The sequence below is a fragment of the Hetaerina americana genome, unplaced genomic scaffold (genome assembly GCF_022747635.1).
Source record: "Hetaerina americana unplaced genomic scaffold, ioHetAmer1.1.p SCAF_270, whole genome shotgun sequence".
Classification (NCBI taxonomy): domain Eukaryota; kingdom Metazoa; phylum Arthropoda; class Insecta; order Odonata; family Calopterygidae; genus Hetaerina; species Hetaerina americana.
In genome coordinates this window covers 87,081-111,448 of record NW_027286842.1, presented here as the reverse complement: position 1 = coordinate 111,448, position 24,368 = coordinate 87,081, and the positions used below count along the sequence as shown (strand labels likewise).

Below are 24,368 nucleotides of genomic sequence, written 5' to 3'. Positions count from 1 at the left end.
AGTTTTTGAACACCAATCTTTCCACAGAATTTATGCGAAGATAATTCTTGTAAAAGGAGTGTGTGTTTGATGAAAAAAAATTGAACGGAAAAGAAACTCAATACATCGGAGGAAACGACCGATCGCGAGCACTCGGGAAAAATTGGAAAAATCTTTGCAAAAAAATTTTCAGAAATTTTTTGCGAATTTCGCGGAAATCGATGCCCATTTTCGCGATATTTTTCGAGAAAATGGAAAATATAAACAATGGAGAAATCTGGTTTTCCATCTTGTGCAATTGAAAGCGCCACTTTTTTACAGCCTTTTCGATTCCTATTCTCCGATTTGAAGAAAACCCTAATTTGTTTATATTTGAAGAAACCCTAATTTATGTATTTATTTATTTATAAGGAAAGCGTATTTTTACTAATGACGATTAATGCAAAGTAAGTGAACAGCACACGATTTTAAATCTCTACCACACAGGAAGTGAAGTGAAGAGGAAGCCCGTTTTTCGAAAAACTGTCGACCACTGAATACTGGCGAAAAGGGCCCTTTATTACCGTCCTGGATGCCCCCCTCCATTTTCGGAATGTTTGAAAATTGCGCCCGACCTTTCCCGGGAAGCGGGGAGAGAGCTTGCAATACGTCTCGTGTGTCGCTCACAGAGATGGCACGACCTAGCGAAGGACTCCGCGTTGCAATTTACTGTCTCGCCTCCGGACTCCGGGGACGCAATTGCTCCGGCCGTCCTGCCCCCCGCGCCCCCCCAAAACTTTTCTTGCTGCAGGAAAACAAGGAAGCCTTCGGAAACACCCCCGCAGGATCCTACGCGAATTCTCCCCGACCAATGCCACCCCGCGGCGCCTACGCCAATCCTGCGCCCTCCGCCCCAAGTGCTCCGGGGTCGTCCCTACACATGTAAATATTGCAGAAAAGGGCTCCCTTATCGCTTCTCGGCCTTATGGCTAAGATCAAAGTGTAGTATCTGTTCTTATCAGCTTAATATCTGATACGTCCCGCATTGCGGGACCAGAATATTAATCTGATTTTTGGACATTGGCGGGGTACCCGGAGTTTACTCCATCCCTGCCGCGGGTTGGCCCGGCATTGCAGTACCGTCGGGATCGGCCCATCATTAAAAAGGTCCACTTAAAAGCTGATGAGAACAGATTGAAGCTTAAATTGATCCGCGAAAATTATTTATTTTCGCACTTGCAAATTTCAGGCGATCCGGCTGGAAAAATATTCGCGAAATTGCATTTTCGCGGAGAGAAGCGATTTTATTCCATGCGAGCGGAGCAAAAGTAATGTAATCCAAATTGAAGCAGCACAACGAAGTATTAAAAGGAATGAATTATTAAAAGGAGAGAAACTTGGGAAGAAAAAAAATCCCATCTGAAGAGAGTCGTCGTCACTTTAAAGTGTAAGTGTAACAATAAATATAATTTTGTGAAAATAATGCAATTATTTTTTCTGCTTTCAATGCAACGTCAACAACAACAACGTCTTGTCTCCTCAGTATTCCATCATTGGAGACGACGACAACTGTTGAAGAGAGGCGCCGGATCACGTTTCAAACTTTGGCGTGTGACGCCCCTTCCTTCCAGCTGTTTACCTCCCCCCCCGAAGAGATGGCGCGCGCGCGCTCCCGGCAAGGAGCGTCATTCAAGACGACCCGACGCGAATCGACTCGCGGAAATAGGCGAGTTCCACTCTTTTACCTTAGTTTTTGAACACCAATCTTTCCACAGAATTTATGCGAAGATAATTCTTGTAAAAGGAGTGTGTGTTTGATGAAAAAAAATTGAACGGAAAAGAAACTCAATACATCGGAGGAAACGACCGATCGCGAGCACTCGGGAAAAATTGGAAAAATCTTTGCAAAAAAATTTTCAGAAATTTTTTGCGAATTTCGCGGAAATCGATGCCCATTTTCGCGATATTTTTCGAGAAAATGGAAAATATAAACAATGGAGAAATCTGGTTTTCCATCTTGTGCAATTGAAAGCGCCACTTTTTTACAGCCTTTTCGATTCCTATTCTCCGATTTGAAGAAAACCCTAATTTGTTTATATTTGAAGAAACCCTAATTTATGTATTTATTTATTTATAAGGAAAGCGTATTTTTACTAATGACGATTAATGCAAAGTAAGTGAACAGCACACGATTTTAAATCTCTACCACACAGGAAGTGAAGTGAAGAGGAAGCCCGTTTTTCGAAAAACTGTCGACCACTGAATACTGGCGAAAAGGGCCCTTTATTACCGTCCTGGATGCCCCCCTCCATTTTCGGAATGTTTGAAAATTGCGCCCGACCTTTCCCGGGAAGCGGGGAGAGAGCTTGCAATACGTCTCGTGTGTCGCTCACAGAGATGGCACGACCTAGCGAAGGACTCCGCGTTGCAATTTACTGTCTCGCCTCCGGACTCCGGGGACGCAATTGCTCCGGCCGTCCTGCCCCCCGCGCCCCCCCAAAACTTTTCTTGCTGCAGGAAAACAAGGAAGCCTTCGGAAACACCCCCGCAGGATCCTACGCGAATTCTCCCCGACCAATGCCACCCCGCGGCGCCTACGCCAATCCTGCGCCCTCCGCCCCAAGTGCTCCGGGGTCGTCCCTACACATGTAAATATTGCAGAAAAGGGCTCCCTTATCGCTTCTCGGCCTTATGGCTAAGATCAAAGTGTAGTATCTGTTCTTATCAGCTTAATATCTGATACGTCCCGCATTGCGGGACCAGAATATTAATCTGATTTTTGGACATTGGCGGGGTACCCGGAGTTTACTCCATCCCTGCCGCGGGTTGGCCCGGCATTGCAGTACCGTCGGGATCGGCCCATCATTAAAAAGGTCCACTTAAAAGCTGATGAGAACAGATTGAAGCTTAAATTGATCCGCGAAAATTATTTATTTTCGCACTTGCAAATTTCAGGCGATCCGGCTGGAAAAATATTCGCGAAATTGCATTTTCGCGGAGAGAAGCGATTTTATTCCATGCGAGCGGAGCAAAAGTAATGTAATCCAAATTGAAGCAGCACAACGAAGTATTAAAAGGAATGAATTATTAAAAGGAGAGAAACTTGGGAAGAAAAAAAATCCCATCTGAAGAGAGTCGTCGTCACTTTAAAGTGTAAGTGTAACAATAAATATAATTTTGTGAAAATAATGCAATTATTTTTTCTGCTTTCAATGCAACGTCAACAACAACAACGTCTTGTCTCCTCAGTATTCCATCATTGGAGACGACGACAACTGTTGAAGAGAGGCGCCGGATCACGTTTCAAACTTTGGCGTGTGACGCCCCTTCCTTCCAGCTGTTTACCTCCCCCCCCGAAGAGATGGCGCGCGCGCGCTCCCGGCAAGGAGCGTCATTCAAGACGACCCGACGCGAATCGACTCGCGGAAATAGGCGAGTTCCACTCTTTTACCTTAGTTTTTGAACACCAATCTTTCCACAGAATTTATGCGAAGATAATTCTTGTAAAAGGAGTGTGTGTTTGATGAAAAAAAATTGAACGGAAAAGAAACTCAATACATCGGAGGAAACGACCGATCGCGAGCACTCGGGAAAAATTGGAAAAATCTTTGCAAAAAAATTTTCAGAAATTTTTTGCGAATTTCGCGGAAATCGATGCCCATTTTCGCGATATTTTTCGAGAAAATGGAAAATATAAACAATGGAGAAATCTGGTTTTCCATCTTGTGCAATTGAAAGCGCCACTTTTTTACAGCCTTTTCGATTCCTATTCTCCGATTTGAAGAAAACCCTAATTTGTTTATATTTGAAGAAACCCTAATTTATGTATTTATTTATTTATAAGGAAAGCGTATTTTTACTAATGACGATTAATGCAAAGTAAGTGAACAGCACACGATTTTAAATCTCTACCACACAGGAAGTGAAGTGAAGAGGAAGCCCGTTTTTCGAAAAACTGTCGACCACTGAATACTGGCGAAAAGGGCCCTTTATTACCGTCCTGGATGCCCCCCTCCATTTTCGGAATGTTTGAAAATTGCGCCCGACCTTTCCCGGGAAGCGGGGAGAGAGCTTGCAATACGTCTCGTGTGTCGCTCACAGAGATGGCACGACCTAGCGAAGGACTCCGCGTTGCAATTTACTGTCTCGCCTCCGGACTCCGGGGACGCAATTGCTCCGGCCGTCCTGCCCCCCGCGCCCCCCCAAAACTTTTCTTGCTGCAGGAAAACAAGGAAGCCTTCGGAAACACCCCCGCAGGATCCTACGCGAATTCTCCCCGACCAATGCCACCCCGCGGCGCCTACGCCAATCCTGCGCCCTCCGCCCCAAGTGCTCCGGGGTCGTCCCTACACATGTAAATATTGCAGAAAAGGGCTCCCTTATCGCTTCTCGGCCTTATGGCTAAGATCAAAGTGTAGTATCTGTTCTTATCAGCTTAATTTCCTTTGATTTGTATTTTTTAACGTAAATTTTCCTCCCGATCTTTTTCATGAACAGCTACACTTTCGTTTCCGTGCCTCTCTGAAGAGTCCCGGATGGGCCCCCACCAGTGGTAAGCCCCCCGGGATACTCTCAGAGAGAAGGGGTAACAGGACACTAGGCGCCTGCTCTGCTCACTTCCCCTCTTTCTCCCCCCCCTCCCCCAATGGCCCCACGGTCCATTGCCTCCTCAAGGCGGGCCGTGGGACCCAATGCCCCTTCTGGGCTCCCCGGATCCACTACGGATCATCCGAATCGCCCCTTCTGGGCGAATATCCCCCGGGCTGGCACCGGATCCTTCAGATCCGACGCCGTATCAAAGCCCCCCTCCCCCGGGCGCACTGCCGGATCCCTTCTGGACCGGCAGCCTAAGCACCGGGTTTCCCCCGTCCCCTGGTGCACTGCCGGGTCCCTTCTGGACCGGTAGTTTGAGCACCAAGCCGCCCCCGACCCCTGGTGCAGCGCCAGGCCTCTTCCAGGCCGGTGTAGTGTGCACCAGGTTTCCCTCGCTTCCCCCGATCCGCGGGCGCGTCACGCCCGATCGGTGGTGAATAATTTAATTCTCCCCCCTCCTCCCCGGCCCCCTCAGGGCACCAGGGGACGCCCTCCGTCGAGTCCCGTAAGGACCGACGCAGAGCGGGCGATTCAAACGGCGCGCGCTTCGCCAAGACCCGTTTTTCCGCTTTTCCCGCCATCCCGTTGGTAAATTCACGCTCGGCGCGCCTCACGCCCGACGGAATTACCACTCATTCCTCCACTGATCGCAATACTCGGTGAAAGACGTCATCTTTCACAGTTGCGACAGGAAAACTCCCTAAAACATTCAAATCTCCTCCCGGTCCCGCCCAGAAGGGCCGAGAAGCGTGGTAGTGCGCCCTCAGCGCCAACCCTCGGCGGCCGCCTGAACTTTCTCCAGGCGGACGCCGCCGCGCATTTCAAAAGTTTGAAAATTGTAATTTTCTATTTCGCGGCCCTTCAGGCCGCGGAAAAGACCCCCCGTACCCCCGTTGTTACCTTTTGGCCATTGTTAATGTCCTTAGAAATTTTTATAGCCCTTAAAAGGACAATTTTTCCTTTTCCCGTCCTTAAAAGGACGATTTAATTAACGATTTAATTAAACTTCTTCCACGGTCCTTAAGACCGCGGAAGAGTGCCCCCCGGCCCCTCCCCATGCGCTAACAACCCCCAATGCCCCCACGTCCCCCCCGTAAAAACGGGGGGGCGGGGGCCGCGAAAAAAGCCCCGGAAACACCGGGTGCCAAAACCTCCGCCCCCCCATCCTCCTCTCGTACTTTGCGAAGGAGGAGAGCCGAGGCATCAGCGCCCGGCTCCCCCACTACTCCCCCCGCCCCCCCTAGGTCACCCGGCGGCGCGCCCGAATGCGATTCGCCGCTAAGGACGCGCCGTCCCCGTCCATTTGTACGCTATGGCTCACCAGTGTATTCTAATGTATCTTCTCCTTCTTCTTCTCCTTCTTGCGTCCGAAAGATCCCCTTAGAGACCTTTTCCCCCCTTTCTGACGTCACCTATTCCCCCCCTCACTCCCGCTCTTCCTCTCCTCCCTCCCCATCCCTCGACGACTTCACGACGCCCCCGGATTCATCCTCGGCCAGACGTCCAGCGCTGGTTCCTTCCCAGGACTCTCCCCAGACAGCCCCCGTCCCCCAGACGACTGACAGGGTCACGACGAGTCTCCTGACCGGCACCACGGTGTCGGCCAAGAGAGTCGATAATCAACTTGTGGTTTTCTTCCCCGTGGCGGATAGCTTAGGTTGCACCGAGCCCGGATGCCCCACGTCATTCCGAGCTTCTGCGTGGACGGCGACAAGGAGAAGCCTGCTGAGGCACCTCAAGGAGCAGCACGGCCTGACACTGACATCCGTCAACGCCTGCTCCATCTGCGGCAAGACTATCGGCCGCAAGCCATCCACGCACCCTTGCTTGAAGGGAGGTACCAGCAAGGAAGCGGAAGAACCTGAGGCATTCCGGTATCGGTGCGAACAATGCACCTTTGCATGTCCTACCCGCCGTGGATTAGCGAACCACAAGTCGACCCATAAAAGACCTCCCCCCTTGATTGTCCCCCTTCAGGAGGCAATCGAGGAGACTGCTAGATGCGCAACGCCGCCCAACGTGACCGAGGTGCAAATTTCCGTACCAAGAGCAGCTGAACCGGCCGAACACCCGGAGCCGGAACCGCCCCCCGTGATCGGTGACTTTGAGATCCCGTCACCGCCGCCTGGAAATGAAGAACATCCGCCACCAGCAGAAGCAGCAGAAGATCTGGCAGCACCACGACCTGTCGGGCCCACAGGAGGACCGAAGGAGAAACTGTGGCTCGACCGATTGGCCAATACATCCGGCCAATCATGGGAAGAATTCGAGGTCGTGGTAGAAGAACTGGTGGCCAGCATCCAGGCGGAGCGGAAAAAGGAGGCAAAGGAAGCAGACGGAAAGGAAGCACCTCGGCCGCGAAACGTTGCGCATAAACCACCGACCAGACGCAGACAAGTACCGGACTACGACGCCAAAAAGGCGTCGGACATACAAAAACTCTTCCGGAGCCACCCCAGAAGGGCAGTTGAAAGCATCCTTTCTGAGAGGTCTCCCTATTGCGATATACCCGCGGAGGAGGTGGAAAAGCATTTCCGCCAAATCTACGGGGATGTCGGGATTGGGGGCTTCGAAGATACGGATGATGAATCGGTCTACCGTCGAACAACGGAGACCGAGAAGAAACTGCTCCTCGAAAGGGTGACTCCTGAAGAGGTGACGAGACGCATGTCTAGGACGAAGAACACCGCTCCAGGCCCCGATGGCCTCACCTACGGCGACCTGAGGGCGGTCGATAGACATGGACTTATTCTTTCTGCAATCTTTGACAGGTGCCTGAAGGAGGCCAGAACACCGGCCTCGTGGAAGACCTCTCGAACCGTCCTCCTGCACAAAGGGGGGGACCGCCGGGACATCGGCAACTGGAGGCCCATTGCGCTTGGCAATACCATCGCCAAGCTATACGCCGGGGTGCTGGCTGACCGCATACTATCCTGGGCGGTCAGCGGGAAGAAGATGCACCCGGCTCAAAAGGGCTTCCGGGAGTTCGAGGGGTGCCACGAGCACAATTTCACCCTTCAGACAGCTGTCGACGAGGCAAGACGCAGACACTCCCACATCGCACTGGCTTGGCTTGACCTTCGAAACGCGTTCGGGTCCATTCCGCACCAGCACCTCCAGAAGACCTTAAGGAGGATGGACTTGCCTGAGGAGATGAGGAGGACCGTGGAGGAGCTGCAGAAGGGCTCCACGGTAGTGAAGACGTCCAGCGGCGACACCGGCGTCATTGACATCTGCGCCGGTGTCAAGCAGGGGTGCCCGTTATCGCCGACCATCTTCAATCTGGGGATGGAGCCGGTGATACGGGCGGTCGCTGGAGAAGCAGGCAAGTCCGGAGTCGTCGTCCAGGGGCAGGACATCGCCATCCTGGCATACGCCGACGACTTGGTGCTGGTGGCCCGAGACGAGGAGCACCTGCAGCGCCTGCTGACCATCGCAGGAGAGAAGGCAACAGCAGCAGGATTAGAATTCAAGCCAAGCAAGTGCGCCACGCTGGACCTAAATTTCTCTACGAACCAGCCCGTGCAGCCGTCCCAGCTAACCATCCAGGGATCGGCCATCTCCAGTCTGAAGGACGGCGAGGCGTACCGGTACCTCGGGGTCCCCTTCGGTTTCCACGTGGACCAGACGCCCGAGGAGGACCTGGTGCGCTTGGGCGAGGACGTCAGCAAGATCGACGAGTCTCTCCTCGCCCCGTGGCAGAAGATCGCCGCCACCAACATCTTCCTGCTGCCCAGACTGGAGTTCATCTTGCGGGCTGGTAACGTGAAGAAAAAATATCTGACTGACATTGACAAGAAGCTGAAGGCCTGCGCAAAGGGCTGGCTCCATTTGCCCAAAAGGGCATCGCCTGAGATGGTCTTCATTGGCCATCAACATGGCGGCGCAGGTCTTCTCCCTCTTTCTGACTTGACCGACATCTTGACCATTGTACAGGGTTATAGACTCCTCCATTCCCGTGACCCCAACGTGAGAGTGCTCGCCTGGGGTCGCCTGAAGGAGGTAGTGCGGAGGAAGCTGAGGAGGCCGCCAACCACCGGTGATCTCGCAGAGTACCTTAGCGGTAGTCTGCGGGATGACTTTGGAAGGGAAAGCGGTGACTTCAGCTCCCTCTTCACGCAGGTTCGTTCCGCGTCACGCCGTATCGCCGCGCGCATTGGATTGAGTTGGAGATGGTCGGACGAGCTAAAGGAGATGCAGATTTCGTTCCGCGACATGAATGACGGTTCAGAAGATCGACCACCTTTCATCAGGGTTCCCCCGAAGGCCGTGAGGCAACTGACGGGTGCCCTGAAGGTCGCGGTGCGGCGCTACTACCTGAACAAGGTAAGCGCCAAGCCCGACCAAGGTAAAGTCATTCGTGCCTCGGCGAAGTCTGAAGCCTCCAATCACTTCCTGGCAGGAGGGAGGTACACCAGGTTTTGTGATTGGAGGTTCATCTTTAGGGCTCGGCTCGACCTGCTCCCACTCAATGCCTGTCGCCGTTGGGAAACCAACGGGGACAAGCGGTGTCGGCGATGCGGCTACGCGGAAGAGACCCTGCCCCATGTCATTAACCACTGTACAATGCATTCAAGGACGTGGCAGCGTAGACATAACGCTGTCCAAGACCGACTCTACAAGGCTCTGATTGGACGCCGGGGAAAAGGTGACGATGAAATCAGAGTCAACAAACAAGTACCTGGCACCGACTCGACTCTTAGACCAGACCTGGTTATAACTAACCAGGCCGACAAGACTGTGACTCTGATCGACGTAGCGGTCCCATTCGAGAATACGGACGACGCACTGCTGGCAGCCAGGACCGCAAAGGAGGAGAAGTATGCCGCCCTGGCAGAGACCATCCGCCAGCAGGGAAGCAGAACATCGGTCGCCGCCATCGTCGTGGGAAGCCTGGGGACTTGGGACCCGAAGAACGATCCCGTCCTGAAATCCCTGGGCCTACCTCGACGATACTGCAACACCATGCGGCGGCTAATGGTGAGCGACGTCATCCGATGGTCGCGGGACTGCTACGTCGAGCACATCACGGGTCACCGACAATACGAGGACGGCTCCGGAGGCTGAAATAAAGACAAAAGTGAAGTCGTATTAAAATCATTTTCCCTTTTTTTTCCTTTTTCCGTACTTCTTCTTTTGTAAAACCTTTTCTGTCCCCTTTCTTTTATGAGCCATAGTGTATAAATGGACAAAATGCCGTAGTTTATAAACGGCTCCCCAAGTGTCACCCCCCCCTAAAGTGAAACCCCCCAAAATGTGAACATATTACCTGTACTATATAAAAAAAACAAATGTGTGAGAAGCAGTATAACTATATAAACATTCCCTGAAAAAAAAAGGGCAAAGACTTGTTCCCCGGCTCCCTCACTTGGAGGGAGCCGGACTTGTATCAAATATACATATGTAAGTTGCTAATTGAATATTTTAAACTCTGTATTTAAAGAATTTTAAATAAACATTTTTATCTGTTCTTATCAGCTTAATATCTGATACGTCCCGCATTGCGGGACCAGAATATTAATCTGATTTTTGGACATTGGCGGGGTACCCGGAGTTTACTCCATCCCTGCCGCGGGTTGGCCCGGCATTGCAGTACCGTCGGGATCGGCCCATCATTAAAAAGGTCCACTTAAAAGCTGATGAGAACAGATTGAAGCTTAAATTGATCCGCGAAAATTATTTATTTTCGCACTTGCAAATTTCAGGCGATCCGGCTGGAAAAATATTCGCGAAATTGCATTTTCGCGGAGAGAAGCGATTTTATTCCATGCGAGCGGAGCAAAAGTAATGTAATCCAAATTGAAGCAGCACAACGAAGTATTAAAAGGAATGAATTATTAAAAGGAGAGAAACTTGGGAAGAAAAAAAATCCCATCTGAAGAGAGTCGTCGTCACTTTAAAGTGTAAGTGTAACAATAAATATAATTTTGTGAAAATAATGCAATTATTTTTTCTGCTTTCAATGCAACGTCAACAACAACAACGTCTTGTCTCCTCAGTATTCCATCATTGGAGACGACGACAACTGTTGAAGAGAGGCGCCGGATCACGTTTCAAACTTTGGCGTGTGACGCCCCTTCCTTCCAGCTGTTTACCTCCCCCCCCGAAGAGATGGCGCGCGCGCGCTCCCGGCAAGGAGCGTCATTCAAGACGACCCGACGCGAATCGACTCGCGGAAATAGGCGAGTTCCACTCTTTTACCTTAGTTTTTGAACACCAATCTTTCCACAGAATTTATGCGAAGATAATTCTTGTAAAAGGAGTGTGTGTTTGATGAAAAAAAATTGAACGGAAAAGAAACTCAATACATCGGAGGAAACGACCGATCGCGAGCACTCGGGAAAAATTGGAAAAATCTTTGCAAAAAAATTTTCAGAAATTTTTTGCGAATTTCGCGGAAATCGATGCCCATTTTCGCGATATTTTTCGAGAAAATGGAAAATATAAACAATGGAGAAATCTGGTTTTCCATCTTGTGCAATTGAAAGCGCCACTTTTTTACAGCCTTTTCGATTCCTATTCTCCGATTTGAAGAAAACCCTAATTTGTTTATATTTGAAGAAACCCTAATTTATGTATTTATTTATTTATAAGGAAAGCGTATTTTTACTAATGACGATTAATGCAAAGTAAGTGAACAGCACACGATTTTAAATCTCTACCACACAGGAAGTGAAGTGAAGAGGAAGCCCGTTTTTCGAAAAACTGTCGACCACTGAATACTGGCGAAAAGGGCCCTTTATTACCGTCCTGGATGCCCCCCTCCATTTTCGGAATGTTTGAAAATTGCGCCCGACCTTTCCCGGGAAGCGGGGAGAGAGCTTGCAATACGTCTCGTGTGTCGCTCACAGAGATGGCACGACCTAGCGAAGGACTCCGCGTTGCAATTTACTGTCTCGCCTCCGGACTCCGGGGACGCAATTGCTCCGGCCGTCCTGCCCCCCGCGCCCCCCCAAAACTTTTCTTGCTGCAGGAAAACAAGGAAGCCTTCGGAAACACCCCCGCAGGATCCTACGCGAATTCTCCCCGACCAATGCCACCCCGCGGCGCCTACGCCAATCCTGCGCCCTCCGCCCCAAGTGCTCCGGGGTCGTCCCTACACATGTAAATATTGCAGAAAAGGGCTCCCTTATCGCTTCTCGGCCTTATGGCTAAGATCAAAGTGTAGTATCTGTTCTTATCAGCTTAATATCTGATACGTCCCGCATTGCGGGACCAGAATATTAATCTGATTTTTGGACATTGGCGGGGTACCCGGAGTTTACTCCATCCCTGCCGCGGGTTGGCCCGGCATTGCAGTACCGTCGGGATCGGCCCATCATTAAAAAGGTCCACTTAAAAGCTGATGAGAACAGATTGAAGCTTAAATTGATCCGCGAAAATTATTTATTTTCGCACTTGCAAATTTCAGGCGATCCGGCTGGAAAAATATTCGCGAAATTGCATTTTCGCGGAGAGAAGCGATTTTATTCCATGCGAGCGGAGCAAAAGTAATGTAATCCAAATTGAAGCAGCACAACGAAGTATTAAAAGGAATGAATTATTAAAAGGAGAGAAACTTGGGAAGAAAAAAAATCCCATCTGAAGAGAGTCGTCGTCACTTTAAAGTGTAAGTGTAACAATAAATATAATTTTGTGAAAATAATGCAATTATTTTTTCTGCTTTCAATGCAACGTCAACAACAACAACGTCTTGTCTCCTCAGTATTCCATCATTGGAGACGACGACAACTGTTGAAGAGAGGCGCCGGATCACGTTTCAAACTTTGGCGTGTGACGCCCCTTCCTTCCAGCTGTTTACCTCCCCCCCCGAAGAGATGGCGCGCGCGCGCTCCCGGCAAGGAGCGTCATTCAAGACGACCCGACGCGAATCGACTCGCGGAAATAGGCGAGTTCCACTCTTTTACCTTAGTTTTTGAACACCAATCTTTCCACAGAATTTATGCGAAGATAATTCTTGTAAAAGGAGTGTGTGTTTGATGAAAAAAAATTGAACGGAAAAGAAACTCAATACATCGGAGGAAACGACCGATCGCGAGCACTCGGGAAAAATTGGAAAAATCTTTGCAAAAAAATTTTCAGAAATTTTTTGCGAATTTCGCGGAAATCGATGCCCATTTTCGCGATATTTTTCGAGAAAATGGAAAATATAAACAATGGAGAAATCTGGTTTTCCATCTTGTGCAATTGAAAGCGCCACTTTTTTACAGCCTTTTCGATTCCTATTCTCCGATTTGAAGAAAACCCTAATTTGTTTATATTTGAAGAAACCCTAATTTATGTATTTATTTATTTATAAGGAAAGCGTATTTTTACTAATGACGATTAATGCAAAGTAAGTGAACAGCACACGATTTTAAATCTCTACCACACAGGAAGTGAAGTGAAGAGGAAGCCCGTTTTTCGAAAAACTGTCGACCACTGAATACTGGCGAAAAGGGCCCTTTATTACCGTCCTGGATGCCCCCCTCCATTTTCGGAATGTTTGAAAATTGCGCCCGACCTTTCCCGGGAAGCGGGGAGAGAGCTTGCAATACGTCTCGTGTGTCGCTCACAGAGATGGCACGACCTAGCGAAGGACTCCGCGTTGCAATTTACTGTCTCGCCTCCGGACTCCGGGGACGCAATTGCTCCGGCCGTCCTGCCCCCCGCGCCCCCCCAAAACTTTTCTTGCTGCAGGAAAACAAGGAAGCCTTCGGAAACACCCCCGCAGGATCCTACGCGAATTCTCCCCGACCAATGCCACCCCGCGGCGCCTACGCCAATCCTGCGCCCTCCGCCCCAAGTGCTCCGGGGTCGTCCCTACACATGTAAATATTGCAGAAAAGGGCTCCCTTATCGCTTCTCGGCCTTATGGCTAAGATCAAAGTGTAGTATCTGTTCTTATCAGCTTAATATCTGATACGTCCCGCATTGCGGGACCAGAATATTAATCTGATTTTTGGACATTGGCGGGGTACCCGGAGTTTACTCCATCCCTGCCGCGGGTTGGCCCGGCATTGCAGTACCGTCGGGATCGGCCCATCATTAAAAAGGTCCACTTAAAAGCTGATGAGAACAGATTGAAGCTTAAATTGATCCGCGAAAATTATTTATTTTCGCACTTGCAAATTTCAGGCGATCCGGCTGGAAAAATATTCGCGAAATTGCATTTTCGCGGAGAGAAGCGATTTTATTCCATGCGAGCGGAGCAAAAGTAATGTAATCCAAATTGAAGCAGCACAACGAAGTATTAAAAGGAATGAATTATTAAAAGGAGAGAAACTTGGGAAGAAAAAAAATCCCATCTGAAGAGAGTCGTCGTCACTTTAAAGTGTAAGTGTAACAATAAATATAATTTTGTGAAAATAATGCAATTATTTTTTCTGCTTTCAATGCAACGTCAACAACAACAACGTCTTGTCTCCTCAGTATTCCATCATTGGAGACGACGACAACTGTTGAAGAGAGGCGCCGGATCACGTTTCAAACTTTGGCGTGTGACGCCCCTTCCTTCCAGCTGTTTACCTCCCCCCCCGAAGAGATGGCGCGCGCGCGCTCCCGGCAAGGAGCGTCATTCAAGACGACCCGACGCGAATCGACTCGCGGAAATAGGCGAGTTCCACTCTTTTACCTTAGTTTTTGAACACCAATCTTTCCACAGAATTTATGCGAAGATAATTCTTGTAAAAGGAGTGTGTGTTTGATGAAAAAAAATTGAACGGAAAAGAAACTCAATACATCGGAGGAAACGACCGATCGCGAGCACTCGGGAAAAATTGGAAAAATCTTTGCAAAAAAATTTTCAGAAATTTTTTGCGAATTTCGCGGAAATCGATGCCCATTTTCGCGATATTTTTCGAGAAAATGGAAAATATAAACAATGGAGAAATCTGGTTTTCCATCTTGTGCAATTGAAAGCGCCACTTTTTTACAGCCTTTTCGATTCCTATTCTCCGATTTGAAGAAAACCCTAATTTGTTTATATTTGAAGAAACCCTAATTTATGTATTTATTTATTTATAAGGAAAGCGTATTTTTACTAATGACGATTAATGCAAAGTAAGTGAACAGCACACGATTTTAAATCTCTACCACACAGGAAGTGAAGTGAAGAGGAAGCCCGTTTTTCGAAAAACTGTCGACCACTGAATACTGGCGAAAAGGGCCCTTTATTACCGTCCTGGATGCCCCCCTCCATTTTCGGAATGTTTGAAAATTGCGCCCGACCTTTCCCGGGAAGCGGGGAGAGAGCTTGCAATACGTCTCGTGTGTCGCTCACAGAGATGGCACGACCTAGCGAAGGACTCCGCGTTGCAATTTACTGTCTCGCCTCCGGACTCCGGGGACGCAATTGCTCCGGCCGTCCTGCCCCCCGCGCCCCCCCAAAACTTTTCTTGCTGCAGGAAAACAAGGAAGCCTTCGGAAACACCCCCGCAGGATCCTACGCGAATTCTCCCCGACCAATGCCACCCCGCGGCGCCTACGCCAATCCTGCGCCCTCCGCCCCAAGTGCTCCGGGGTCGTCCCTACACATGTAAATATTGCAGAAAAGGGCTCCCTTATCGCTTCTCGGCCTTATGGCTAAGATCAAAGTGTAGTATCTGTTCTTATCAGCTTAATATCTGATACGTCCCGCATTGCGGGACCAGAATATTAATCTGATTTTTGGACATTGGCGGGGTACCCGGAGTTTACTCCATCCCTGCCGCGGGTTGGCCCGGCATTGCAGTACCGTCGGGATCGGCCCATCATTAAAAAGGTCCACTTAAAAGCTGATGAGAACAGATTGAAGCTTAAATTGATCCGCGAAAATTATTTATTTTCGCACTTGCAAATTTCAGGCGATCCGGCTGGAAAAATATTCGCGAAATTGCATTTTCGCGGAGAGAAGCGATTTTATTCCATGCGAGCGGAGCAAAAGTAATGTAATCCAAATTGAAGCAGCACAACGAAGTATTAAAAGGAATGAATTATTAAAAGGAGAGAAACTTGGGAAGAAAAAAAATCCCATCTGAAGAGAGTCGTCGTCACTTTAAAGTGTAAGTGTAACAATAAATATAATTTTGTGAAAATAATGCAATTATTTTTTCTGCTTTCAATGCAACGTCAACAACAACAACGTCTTGTCTCCTCAGTATTCCATCATTGGAGACGACGACAACTGTTGAAGAGAGGCGCCGGATCACGTTTCAAACTTTGGCGTGTGACGCCCCTTCCTTCCAGCTGTTTACCTCCCCCCCCGAAGAGATGGCGCGCGCGCGCTCCCGGCAAGGAGCGTCATTCAAGACGACCCGACGCGAATCGACTCGCGGAAATAGGCGAGTTCCACTCTTTTACCTTAGTTTTTGAACACCAATCTTTCCACAGAATTTATGCGAAGATAATTCTTGTAAAAGGAGTGTGTGTTTGATGAAAAAAAATTGAACGGAAAAGAAACTCAATACATCGGAGGAAACGACCGATCGCGAGCACTCGGGAAAAATTGGAAAAATCTTTGCAAAAAAATTTTCAGAAATTTTTTGCGAATTTCGCGGAAATCGATGCCCATTTTCGCGATATTTTTCGAGAAAATGGAAAATATAAACAATGGAGAAATCTGGTTTTCCATCTTGTGCAATTGAAAGCGCCACTTTTTTACAGCCTTTTCGATTCCTATTCTCCGATTTGAAGAAAACCCTAATTTGTTTATATTTGAAGAAACCCTAATTTATGTATTTATTTATTTATAAGGAAAGCGTATTTTTACTAATGACGATTAATGCAAAGTAAGTGAACAGCACACGATTTTAAATCTCTACCACACAGGAAGTGAAGTGAAGAGGAAGCCCGTTTTTCGAAAAACTGTCGACCACTGAATACTGGCGAAAAGGGCCCTTTATTACCGTCCTGGATGCCCCCCTCCATTTTCGGAATGTTTGAAAATTGCGCCCGACCTTTCCCGGGAAGCGGGGAGAGAGCTTGCAATACGTCTCGTGTGTCGCTCACAGAGATGGCACGACCTAGCGAAGGACTCCGCGTTGCAATTTACTGTCTCGCCTCCGGACTCCGGGGACGCAATTGCTCCGGCCGTCCTGCCCCCCGCGCCCCCCCAAAACTTTTCTTGCTGCAGGAAAACAAGGAAGCCTTCGGAAACACCCCCGCAGGATCCTACGCGAATTCTCCCCGACCAATGCCACCCCGCGGCGCCTACGCCAATCCTGCGCCCTCCGCCCCAAGTGCTCCGGGGTCGTCCCTACACATGTAAATATTGCAGAAAAGGGCTCCCTTATCGCTTCTCGGCCTTATGGCTAAGATCAAAGTGTAGTATCTGTTCTTATCAGCTTAATATCTGATACGTCCCGCATTGCGGGACCAGAATATTAATCTGATTTTTGGACATTGGCGGGGTACCCGGAGTTTACTCCATCCCTGCCGCGGGTTGGCCCGGCATTGCAGTACCGTCGGGATCGGCCCATCATTAAAAAGGTCCACTTAAAAGCTGATGAGAACAGATTGAAGCTTAAATTGATCCGCGAAAATTATTTATTTTCGCACTTGCAAATTTCAGGCGATCCGGCTGGAAAAATATTCGCGAAATTGCATTTTCGCGGAGAGAAGCGATTTTATTCCATGCGAGCGGAGCAAAAGTAATGTAATCCAAATTGAAGCAGCACAACGAAGTATTAAAAGGAATGAATTATTAAAAGGAGAGAAACTTGGGAAGAAAAAAAATCCCATCTGAAGAGAGTCGTCGTCACTTTAAAGTGTAAGTGTAACAATAAATATAATTTTGTGAAAATAATGCAATTATTTTTTCTGCTTTCAATGCAACGTCAACAACAACAACGTCTTGTCTCCTCAGTATTCCATCATTGGAGACGACGACAACTGTTGAAGAGAGGCGCCGGATCACGTTTCAAACTTTGGCGTGTGACGCCCCTTCCTTCCAGCTGTTTACCTCCCCCCCCGAAGAGATGGCGCGCGCGCGCTCCCGGCAAGGAGCGTCATTCAAGACGACCCGACGCGAATCGACTCGCGGAAATAGGCGAGTTCCACTCTTTTACCTTAGTTTTTGAACACCAATCTTTCCACAGAATTTATGCGAAGATAATTCTTGTAAAAGGAGTGTGTGTTTGATGAAAAAAAATTGAACGGAAAAGAAACTCAATACATCGGAGGAAACGACCGATCGCGAGCACTCGGGAAAAATTGGAAAAATCTTTGCAAAAAAATTTTCAGAAATTTTTTGCGAATTTCGCGGAAATCGATGCCCATTTTCGCGATATTTTTCGAGAAAATGGAAAATATAAACAATGGAGAAATCTGGTTTTCCATCTTGTGCAATTGAAAGCGCCACTTTTTTACAGCCTTTTCGATTCCTATTCTCCGATTTGAAGAAAACCCTAATTTGTTTATATTTGAAGAAACCCTAATTTATGTATTTATTTATTTATAAGGAAAGCGTATTTTTACTAATGACGATTAATGCAAAGTAAGTGAACAGCACACGATTTTAAATCTCTACCACACAGGAAGTGAAGTGAAGAGGAAGCCCGTTTTTCGAAAAACTGTCGACCACTGAATACTGGCGAAAAGGGCCCTTTATTACCGTCCTGGATGCCCCCCTCCATTTTCGGAATGTTTGAAAATTGCGCCCGACCTTTCCCGGGAAGCGGGGAGAGAGCTTGCAATACGTCTCGTGTGTCGCTCACAGAGATGGCACGACCTAGCGAAGGACTCCGCGTTGCAATTTACTGTCTCGCCTCCGGACTCCGGGGACGCAATTGCTCCGGCCGTCCTGCCCCCCGCGCCCCCCCAAAACTTTTCTTGCTGCAGGAAAACAAGGAAGCCTTCGGAAACACCCCCGCAGGATCCTACGCGAATTCTCCCCGACCAATGCCACCCCGCGGCGCCTACGCCAATCCTGCGCCCTCCGCCCCAAGTGCTCCGGGGTCGTCCCTACACATGTAAATATTGCAGAAAAGGGCTCCCTTATCGCTTCTCGGCCTTATGGCTAAGATCAAAGTGTAGTATCTGTTCTTATCAGCTTAATCCCCTTAACTTTCTTCTTTTTCGCCCGCCAAATTCAAATTTTTAAATGAACAGATCTACCGCTTTTGGACCTTTCTAGCCTCTCTGAGGAATCCCGGACGGGCCCCGACCAACGGTAAGCCCCCCGGGACACTCCCAGAGGGAAGGGGCAACAGGACACTAGGCGCCTGCTCTGCCCAGTAGCCCCTCTTTCGACCCCCGATGGCCCCACGGTCCATTGCCTCTTCAAGGCGGACCGTGGGACCCACCGCCCCCTCAGGGCTCCCCGGTCGCTCACGGACCGTTCCCCACGCCCACTTGGGGTGATAACCTCCCCGGGCTCGACGCCGGGCCCCTAAGGCCCGGCGCAGGCCCCCGCCCCCGGTGCACCGCCGGGTCCCTTCAGGACCGGTAGGCTGAGCACCGGACGTTCCCCGGCCCCCGGTGCACTGCCAGGTCCCCTCCGGACCGGTAGCTTGAGCACCGAGGCCCCCGGACCCCCTCAGGGCCCCCGGGAGCACCCTCCGTCGATCCCGTACGGATCGGCGCAGAGCGGGTGATTTGAACGGCGCGCGGTTTCCTTTTCGGCCGCGACGCCGGTCAAGCGACCGTTCGGCGCGCTTCACGCCCGATCGGTTCGATTGACCCCCTCCCCCCCCGTCCGGTATTTGTGGAAGACTTCATCTTCCACAAAACCGTCATTTCAAAACCCCGGTAAATTCAAATTTCCTCCCGATCCCACCCATACGGGCCGAGAAGCGGGTTGAGCGCCTTCAGCGCCATCCCTCGGCGGCCGCCTGGACTTCATTCAGGTGGACGCCACGCGCTTAATTTAAATTTGTATTTTTGAAAATTTTCGTTCCGCAGTCCCTCAGACCGCGGAAAAGCCCTCCGTCGCCCCCCTTGGCCTTCAGCATTTATATCTTTTGAATTTTTTGTGTCCTTAAAAGGACAATTTTCAAAACAACGTTCCACGGTCCTTCAGGCCGTGGAATATCGTCCGCCAGGCCCCGTTTGTGCCATGACTTAACGCCCTCCCATGCCCCCACGTCCTCCCCGTAAAAACGGGGGGGCGGGGGCCGTTAGAAAAGCACCATCGCGTGCTAGTTCCTCCGCCCCCCCCTCCTCCTCTCGCACTCCGCGGAGGAGGAAAGTCGAGGCGTCAGAGCCCGACTCCTCCCCTCCCCATACACCACCGGACGGCGCGTCCGAAAGCGCTTCGGCGCGTAGGACGCGTCGCCCGCGGAAAATCATACACTATGGCTCCCCCGTTTCTTCTTCTTCTTCTTCTCCATCCGGCGTCCGAAAGCCTTCCCTTGAGACCTTCTCCCCGCTCTCGGACGTCACCTATTCTCCCCCCAAGTCCCGTTCTTCTTCCCCTCTCTCCCTCGACGACTTCACGACGCCTCCGGATTCTTCTTCGTCCAGACGTCCGGCGCTGGATTCTCCCCCCCCGATTCCCCCGACTGCCCCCGCCCCCCAAACGACTGACAGGGTCCCGGCGCTTCTCCTGACCGGCACCGCGGTGTCGGCCAGGAGAATCGACAATCAACTTGTGGTTTACTTTCCCGTGGCGGATACGTTAACCTGCACCGAGGTGGGATGCAGCATGTCCTTCCGCGCTACGGAGTGGACGGCGATGCGGAGAAGTCTCGTCCGGCACCTGATGGAGCAGCACGGCCACCGACTCACGTCGGTGAACGCCTGCTCCATCTGCGGTGGGACTATCGGCCGCGAGCCGTCCACTCATCCCTGCCTCAAAGGGGGGATACGTAAAGCTGCGGACGGGCGTGTTGCACTCTCGCATCGGTGCGGGGCATGCGATTTCGCATGCGCTACCCGTCGCGGGTTGGCGAACCACATGGTGACCCACAAGAGACCTCCCCCCTTGATTGCCCCCCTTCAGGAGGCAATCGAGGAGACAGTTAGATGCACGACGCCGCCCAACGTGACCGAGGCGCAACCCTCCGATCCAGACGCAGCAGCTGACGCTCCGGCCGAAGACCTGGCGCCGGGGCAGCCTCCCGAAGTCGGTGACCTCAACGACACCGGGTCACCGCCGCCTGTGGACGCAGCAACATCGCCGCCGCCAGCTCCAGACGCAGCAGAAGGAGCACCACGACAGGTCGAGCCACCGATACAGCAGAAGGAGAAGCTGTGGCTCGACCGACTGGCCAGCACCACCGGCCAGTCATGGGAGGAGTTCGAGGTCGTGGTGCAGGATCTGGTGGCCACCACCCAGGCGGAGAGGAAGAGGGAGGCGAAACCTGCGGACGGAGGGGAAGCTCCTCGGCCACGAAACGTCGTGCACAGACAACCACCAAGACGCAGACAAGTAGCTGACTACGACGCGAAAAAGGCGTCGGACATACAGAAACTCTTCAGGAGTCATCCCAGGAGGGCAGTGGAGAGCATCCTGTCTGATAAGTCACCCTATTGCGACATTCCCGCGGAGGAAGTGGAAAAGCATTTCCGCCAAGTCTACGGGAATGTCGGAATGGGGGGCTTGGAGGACGAGGGTGACGACTCGGTCTACCGTCGCACGACGGAGACCGAGAAGAAACTGCTCCTCGAAAGGATCACTCCTGAAGAAGTGACGAGACGCATGTCTAGAACCAAAAACACCGCCCCGGGCCCCGATGGCCTCACCTACGGCGACCTGAGGGCGGTCGATAGACATGGACGAATTCTCTCTTTTATCTTCAACAGATGCCTGAAGGAGGCCAGGACACCGGCCGCGTGGAAAACCTCTCGGACTGTCCTCCTGCACAAAGGGGGGGACCGCCAGGACATCGGCAACTGGAGGCCCATAGCGCTTGGCAACACCATCGCCAAGCTGTACGCCGGGGTGCTTGCTGACCGCATACTATCTTGGGCGGTCAGCGGGAAGAAGATGCACCCGGCTCAAAAGGGCTTCCGGGAGTTCGAGGGGTGCCACGAGCACAACTTCACCCTTCAGGCAGCTGTTGACGAAATGAGACGCAGACGTTCCCGAATCGCACTGGCTTGGCTTGATCTACGGAACGCGTTCGGGTCCATCCCGCACCAACACCTCCAGAACACCTTGAGGAGGATGGACTTGCCTGAGGAGATGAGGAGGACCGTGGAGGAGTTGCAGAAGGGCTCCACGGTCGTGAAGACGGCCAGCGGCGACACCGGCGTCATCGACATCTGCGCCGGTGTCAAGCAGGGGTGCCCGTTGTCACCGACCATTTTCAACTTGGGAATGGAGCCGGTGATACGGGCGGTCGCTGGTGAGGCAGGCAAGTCCGGAGTCGTCGTCCAGGGGCAGAACATCGCCATCCTGGCCTACGCGGACGACTTGGTGCTGGTGGCCCGGGACCAGGAGCACCTGCAGCGCCTGCTGAACATCGCGGGAGAAGAGGCGACCGCTGCAGGTCTACAGTTCAAGCCAAGCAGGTGCGCAACGCTGGACCTCAACTTTTCAACCAACCAGCCCGTGCAGCCGTCCCAACTCACCATCCAGGGGGCGGCCATTTCCAGCCTGAAGGACGGCGAAGCGTACCGGTACCTCGGGGTCCCGTTCGGGTTCCATGTGGACCAGACCCCCGAGGAGGACCTGGTGCGCTTGGGCGAGGACGTCAAGAAGATCGACGAGTCACTCCTCGCCCCGTGGCAGAAGATCGCCGCGACCAACATCTTCCTTCTGCCCAGGCTGGAATTCATCTTGCGGGCTGGTAACGTTAAAAAGAAGAACTTGACTGACATCGACAAGAGGCTGAAGGCCTGCGCAAAGGGCTGGCTCCATTTGCCCAAAAGGGCATCGCCTGAGATGGTCTTCATTGGCCATCAACACGGCGGCGCAGGTCTTCTCCCTCTTTCCGACTTGACTGACATATTGACCATCGTGCAGGGATATCGACTCCTCCATTCCCGTGACCCCAACGTGAGAGTGCTCGCCTGGGGTCGCCTGAAGGAGGTAGTGCGGAGGAAGCTGAGGAGACCGCCAACCACCGGTGATCTCGCGGAGTACCTTAGCGGTAGTCTGCGGGATGACTTTGGAAGGGAAAGCGGCGACTTCAGTTCCCTCTTCACGCAGGTTCGCTCCGCGTCACGCCGTATCGCCGCGCGCATAGGCTTGAGCTGGAGATGGTCGGACGAGCTAAGGGAGATGCAGATTTCGTTCCGGGACATGAATGACGGGGCTGAAGACCGCCCCCCCTTCATCAGGGTTCCTCCGAAGGCCGTAAGGCAACTGACGGGTGCCCTGAAGATCGCGGTGCGGCGCTACTACCTGAACAAGGTAAGCGCCAAGCCCGATCAAGGGAAAGTCATTCGTGCCTCGGCGAAATCTGAAGCCTCCAATCACTTCCTGGCAGGAGGGAGATACACCAGGTTTTGTGATTGGAGGTTCATCTTTAGGGCTCGGCTCGATCTGCTCCCGCTCAATGCCTGTCGCCGTTGGGAAACCAACGGGGACAAGCGGTGTCGGCGATGTGGCTACGCGGAGGAGACCCTGCCCCACGTCGTTAATCACTGCACGATGCACTCAAGGACGTGGCAGCATAGACATAATGCTGTCCAAGACCGACTACACAGGGCTCTGATTGGACGCCGGGGAAAAGGTGACGATGAAATCAGAGTCAACAAACAAGTACCTGGCACTGACTCGACTCTTAGACCAGACCTGGTTATAACTAACCAGGCCGACAAGACTGTGACACTGATCGACGTAGCAGTACCGTTCGAGAACAACGAGGGAGCTCTGCTGGCAGCCAGGACCGCGAAGGAGGAGAAGTACGCCGCCCTGGCAGAGACCATCCGCCAGCAGGGATACCGGTCATCGGTCGCCGCCATCGTCGTGGGAAGCCTGGGGACGTGGGACTCGCAGAACGACCCCGTCCTGAAGTCCCTGGGCCTACCTCGACGATTCTGCACCACCATGCGGCGACTGATGGTCAGCGACGTCATCCGCTGGACCCGGGACTGCTACGTCGAACACATCACGGGACATAGACAGTATGAAGACGGCTCCGGAGGCTGAAAAGGAAAGGACAAAAGTGAAGTCGTGTAAAATCATTTCCCCCCCTCTTTCCATACTTCTTCATTGTAAAACCTTTCTCTGTCCCCTTTCTCTTTTATTTACTCTATGAGCCATAGTGTATGAATGGCCACGCCGTGGTGTATAAACGGCCCCCCCCCAAAGTGTAAACCCTCCCCGTGAGAGACTTAAACATATAAAACATTTTATAAAAAAAAACACTCGTGCGAGAAGCCTATATTATTATAATATTTCCCCAAAACAAAGGGGCAAAAAGACTTGTTCCCCGGCTCCCTCATTTGGAGGGAGCCGGTCATGTATAAATTATATATTAATTATAAGTTGCTTAAAACTCTGTATGAAAGAATTTTCAAATAAACATTTTAAATCTGTTCTTATCAGCTTAATATCTGATACGTCCCGCATTGCGGGACCAGAATATTAATCTGATTTTTGGACATTGGCGGGGTACCCGGAGTTTACTCCATCCCTGCCGCGGGTTGGCCCGGCATTGCAGTACCGTCGGGATCGGCCCATCATTAAAAAGGTCCACTTAAAAGCTGATGAGAACAGATTGAAGCTTAAATTGATCCGCGAAAATTATTTATTTTCGCACTTGCAAATTTCAGGCGATCCGGCTGGAAAAATATTCGCGAAATTGCATTTTCGCGGAGAGAAGCGATTTTATTCCATGCGAGCGGAGCAAAAGTAATGTAATCCAAATTGAAGCAGCACAACGAAGTATTAAAAGGAATGAATTATTAAAAGGAGAGAAACTTGGGAAGAAAAAAAATCCCATCTGAAGAGAGTCGTCGTCACTTTA

The 24,368-nt window shown here is 51.0% G+C and overlaps 8 non-coding genes and 2 pseudogenes across 8 annotated transcripts; all 10 read left to right on the top strand.

Annotated features, from left to right (window-relative positions):
* The first annotated feature begins 927 nt into the window (after positions 1 to 927).
* On the top strand, positions 928 to 1,120 carry LOC139689800 (U2 spliceosomal RNA). The gene has a single exon (XR_011701406.1). It is a non-coding gene; the product is annotated as a U2 spliceosomal RNA (small nuclear RNA).
* Positions 1,121 to 2,633: 1,513 nt separating this feature from the next.
* Positions 2,634 to 2,826, top strand: LOC139689799 (U2 spliceosomal RNA). Its single transcript, XR_011701405.1, has one exon. It is a non-coding gene; the product is annotated as a U2 spliceosomal RNA (small nuclear RNA).
* A 1,513-nt stretch (positions 2,827 to 4,339) lies between these two features.
* LOC139689766 (U2 spliceosomal RNA) lies at positions 4,340 to 4,445 on the top strand (annotated as a pseudogene).
* A 5,535-nt stretch (positions 4,446 to 9,980) lies between these two features.
* On the top strand, positions 9,981 to 10,169 carry LOC139689733 (U2 spliceosomal RNA). Its single transcript, XR_011701367.1, has one exon. It is a non-coding gene; the product is annotated as a U2 spliceosomal RNA (small nuclear RNA).
* A 1,513-nt stretch (positions 10,170 to 11,682) lies between these two features.
* LOC139689798 (U2 spliceosomal RNA) lies at positions 11,683 to 11,875 on the top strand. Its single transcript, XR_011701404.1, has one exon. It is a non-coding gene; the product is annotated as a U2 spliceosomal RNA (small nuclear RNA).
* Positions 11,876 to 13,388: 1,513 nt separating this feature from the next.
* On the top strand, positions 13,389 to 13,581 carry LOC139689797 (U2 spliceosomal RNA). The gene has a single exon (XR_011701403.1). It is a non-coding gene; the product is annotated as a U2 spliceosomal RNA (small nuclear RNA).
* A 1,513-nt stretch (positions 13,582 to 15,094) lies between these two features.
* LOC139689795 (U2 spliceosomal RNA) lies at positions 15,095 to 15,287 on the top strand. The gene has a single exon (XR_011701402.1). It is a non-coding gene; the product is annotated as a U2 spliceosomal RNA (small nuclear RNA).
* A 1,513-nt stretch (positions 15,288 to 16,800) lies between these two features.
* Positions 16,801 to 16,993, top strand: LOC139689794 (U2 spliceosomal RNA). Its single transcript, XR_011701401.1, has one exon. It is a non-coding gene; the product is annotated as a U2 spliceosomal RNA (small nuclear RNA).
* Positions 16,994 to 18,506: 1,513 nt separating this feature from the next.
* LOC139689767 (U2 spliceosomal RNA) lies at positions 18,507 to 18,640 on the top strand (annotated as a pseudogene).
* Positions 18,641 to 23,893: 5,253 nt separating this feature from the next.
* LOC139689741 (U2 spliceosomal RNA) lies at positions 23,894 to 24,087 on the top strand. The gene has a single exon (XR_011701374.1). It is a non-coding gene; the product is annotated as a U2 spliceosomal RNA (small nuclear RNA).
* Positions 24,088 to 24,368: the final 281 nt, after the last annotated feature.